Below are 4,884 nucleotides of genomic sequence, written 5' to 3' on the forward strand. Positions count from 1 at the left end.
CCACCCCAAAACTGCAGTTTGTTCTTCTTCAGTTAAGCAAACATTATTGTAAAATTGTTCTACAATTTGCTGATGATTTTTGCAGATTGATGAAACTCTACCTTCGTTTACTTCTGAGAAACTCTGCCTCTCTAATTGTATGTTGTCTCAGTTTAAACACTTGATATGTACTATTGTGAATAAAATGTTAGAGCGGATTCTTCTTTTATTTTTTTGCACAACACCCCAACTTTTCGGGAAGTTGGTGTTGTGCAGAAAACAATGACAGTGATTGCGAGATTTTAGCTGAAGCTGACAAAAGTCACAAGAGTGACACCTGCACTGCTGATGTAATAAAAAAACAAAAAAAACAAAAACCCAAACCTTAAGTAACTTTTATATAAACTAAAACTCAAAAATTGATTCTTTGGCCTCATAAACATTAAGTAACAACTTTGAACAAATTTGAACAGAGATATATAAAATCAAAAGTTCATTTATTTAAATTAATGTAATAATTACATTAATAGATTAATCACTGCTTGGTAAATACCATTTACAGATTACAGATTCCATTAAATGTAACATTTTATATTCCATGTAACAAAATTATATGGACAGTTTACATGTTATCAAATTACTTCTGATAGTAATCATTTTGGGCATAAATATGTCTTAAATGTAACCAGTGTCATTAATTTCATGCCTTCCGAGCTCAAAAGATACTTCAAGAACATGAATCGGTTCAAAATAAAGCAACTAGTTAACTCTCCACAGCCTCTTCATTTATCAGACAGTCTGGCTTACAATAAAGATTTATGTCTTTACTGAGATATTTGAAATCTATGCTATCTATGTGAGATCTTCCCAGCTTTATCTAACAGAAATATTGTGTAACATGGACCCTAATGTGACCCCAACCATGTACGGATTACTAAACAGCCCTACAGAGGACTCTACTGTCTATTTATAAGTTGTTGTTTAAAATGAAAACAGTAGGGGTGAAAGTGCCTAATGAGTCTTAATCTACAACAGCCAGAAGGCAAAACATTCCTAAAATAATTTTTTCCCTCACATGGATACTCTGCGGGAAAAAAAAGAGCAATAGTTCAGTTTGTCTTTAAGGAACGTGATACTTTATGCTAATCAGTGGCTTTGTCTTCAGGTTGGACTTAAAGGTACATATTGTAAAAATTTTTTTAGCTACTGTCTCAAACTGAGCAAAATTAACGTAAGCTATCAACAGAAGTTAAAGAGACAACCACTACAACAAAACCACTGTCAAAAAAACATTGAGCTGATGAGATATTTACTCAAGTTAAAATGTAGCAGGGACGCACTTTTCTGTAGCATCAATTTGTAGCCCAAGATGGTAACGATTCAATGGCATCGATGACATTAACATGTTTTTATTTACAAAGGCGGCCTAGAAAATATGAAGGCTTCTCAAGGAAATTGGGCTGAGACAACAATACAAATAAGAAAAGAATAAGTGCACACATTTGAAAACACACCTACGGGTAAAAAGTATTTCCCCTGGTAAGTTTCAAGGAAGTGTGAACATGATACATCCTTGGAGTTATGTGGTTAAAGTTATTGACTGTCGCTACTTTCACTTAGCTCCACAATTTACTCTGTGTGCTGGATATTAACCTCTTCAGTGTTAATTCCAAGAGTGGTTTTGTGTCCACTCAAGCAGGTTCAGCATTTGATTGTGATTCTGCAATTTTTACAATAAAGCCACAAGCTTCTCTAGCGGAGAAGATAAACCCCAAACCACATGCTTTCAGTGACTGATAACAATCTTCTGTTGTTAGCAGGCAACATCCTCTCTGGTGCTAGACATATCTGCTGCCAGAAAATTGGTTGCTACATGGTTCACAGGTTGAAGATTGGTGAGGAGTGCACAAAGTTCCTTTTCTTTTAGCTGTTATGGTTACACCATCTGCGCACTCATAGTGTACTACATGTAGCCATACTCTTGTCAGTATGAATCCACATCCATCCATCCCTCCAGCCATCCATCCATCCATCCAGTTTTTGTGATGTTCAATTGAGACAGTTCACCAATCTGTCAAAGCACTAACACAACCTATTTTAAATGCACATTTGCACATAAAATAGCATGCACCAGTATATAAGCATTTGAGATCAAACTAGTGTTAAATGTATATAAAACTTTGTGTGACCACAGTAACAGTGATTCAGCCACCGACTCTGCCACCGGTAGAGGTTAGCTAACCTTATTATTCTGTGTTAAGCTTGCGTGACTTTCTTTCTTTCTTAGTTTACTTACTTCTTTAATGTACTCCCTTAAACATATGGACTCTCAGAGTGTGCAGAACGGTGGGAACAGTAGCCCGTCAGATAGCTACATAATAACTGCAGGGTCATTAACAGGAAATACCAACAAACACACTGAGTGAATGTGTATGTGAATGTGTATGTGTGCGTGAAGCCGAGTTCCTGTCTGACATCCACCAAAGCAGCTTGTCTGCTCCATAACTGTCTTTCATGCTGTAGCTATTTTTATCTGAATGACCAAAATCAGGCTGATTTTATGCGAGTTTTTCCGAGTCCTCTTTTCTGCTGAACAGGAGAAGTTTGTTACTTAAAGAAACTTAAAGGATGAGTTTTAATGTACTCCCTTAAAACGTTTGTGCTGCCTTTTGCTCATGTTTATGACTTTCTGCAAACATATCCTCTCATCTTTTCTTTGGTTTATTTAATCATGACTGGCTGAAAGTCTGGATTGAATCACAGACTGGCTGGAGATCTTCAGTGACTTTGCTGGGAAATCTACCCCCCCACCACTACCCGATCTCCAGCTAAACATGGCTAACACCAGCTGTTCATCACTACAAACTACTTCACACTACTTATGCAGTCATTGTTTACTGAGTCCAGTAACAGTGAATTAAACAGTTGGAGTCACACAAAGTACTTCTGATGTAGTTATTTATTTTTAGCGAGTAGCCGGATGGATCAGATGAAAGGCTGCTTTTTAGGCGAGCTTTTTTGTCCCCTTGGTGACCAACAGGCAACACTACAAAGCTGAAAGTCTACAGATGTGCTAAAAATCTGGAAAGGGGAATTACAGAAGTGCTACACACTATTATCCGCATGTTAATGCTCTCCCAGTGCGAGAATAGTGACCTTTACTGAAGAAGGAACTGTGCTAATGATTTCACAAGGTTCTTGTCGAGAGACCTTTTCTATCATCCACTTATCATTTTAATATACACATGCTATAAACAGCAGGCTATAATCGGCCGCTATTTAAAGGAATCCCTCGTTATGTATCCAAATCTGACCACCAGAATCTGTACTGTTGTAAGTTACCTGAATACAGATGGACTTTGTGCGTTCTTTTGCACACATTTTTTTGCTTTTGCTGGCTCCAAACACCATTTTGGTCAAGCATAACAGATTTCCAACAGCTAATTCAGATAAGAGTTGTTACAGAGTTCCCTGAGGGTGAATCCTGGTTATCCTACATTGGATCCATATTGTAGTTGTAACCAAGATCCTGCAAAACTAACTCCGCCATCAACCTCAGCTATTTACCTGTTTGTTTGTTTTTGTTGTTTAAAAAAAATTGGACACTGCCTGAAGTGCTGCTTCTCTGAACACAGCATTAATGATACTTTAGATGGTCAGCTGACCAGAATTAGAGACCACATGATGGCTGAGACATTCCACTGTGCTCACACTGCAGACATAAACTACTTTAAATAGAAACAAAAAGTACATTAGGAAAATGTAACATCCTCTTTTCATAAATGTAATGAAGATGTTACATTTTTTATGCAGTCCCTTTAGTGATGGTTATGTCTGTTATGTACATGCGTTTGTAAGCTTCTGGGAAAGCGAAACATATTCAGATAAGCTTGTTAATATTAGAAATTATGTCCACTAGATATTTTCTTGCTGTACTCACTGAGTGATCAGCAGATCAGGTCTTTTTTTCTGTGTCCAAATACTTTGGTGAAAAATGTCACAACAACAAGGAGTTTTGCATCCACTGCACTCGCTATGTTGCTTCATTATAATTCTCAAGATTAAGTTAGAGGCCTGGAGGAAACTAATACGAGGTTATAATTCAGCAGCAGAGAAAGAAATACTCAGATCTATAAAGAAGAAGTTGTATTGTAGAAATTGTTTCAGAATTGTATATTACTGCATTTTAAAGTGTGAAAATTTTATTTTTTTAATAATTTACTTATATTTTCTGGCAGGAAAACAACCTGTACTGCAAAAATGATCCAAATTCCAAATAGTGATTATATTTTTTGCCTTATTATTGTGAGTCTTACGAGCATCACATTGGATTCAGTCGGGTTTTAATAGCACTTGAAACAATGCATATTGTGGATATTTTATTTTTTATACTTAATTAAACCATTTCTAGTATCTAATCTGTTCATTTATATTTTCAGAATTTTGAATTAAAAAAAATTCAAATTCAAACTCTTATGAATATGAATTTGCAGGCCGAATAGTGCTTTATTCTTAAAGCTTCACGTGTTTCACAAATGAAAACAATAGAAACAATAGAAGCATCCGTTGTGAGGATGGATTTTTTAGAATAAAGGAGTGTTTTAAACTTTAGGGCCACGACTGTTGTGTTTTTTGTCTTCACACTTTAAGAGAAGGACTTCGCATATTTGTTGTTTCTGAATATTTCCTGCGCGCATTGCACGGTTTAGACAGTCACATTAGATCAACGCTAACTCCATTCACACTTTAGTGACAACTGAAGAGGAAACGACTCTAACACACACACACACACCGCGCGCGCTCAGGCGGGGCTTAGAGGAAACACCGTTACACACGCACGCGCGCAAATAGAGAGGGGAGGGTCTCCGCGCGCTCATCTCTCAGTTTCATTGACTCCATATGAAA

This window comes from Pelmatolapia mariae, linkage group LG16_19 (genome assembly GCF_036321145.2).
Source record: "Pelmatolapia mariae isolate MD_Pm_ZW linkage group LG16_19, Pm_UMD_F_2, whole genome shotgun sequence".
Lineage (NCBI taxonomy): Eukaryota > Metazoa > Chordata > Actinopteri > Cichliformes > Cichlidae > Pelmatolapia > Pelmatolapia mariae.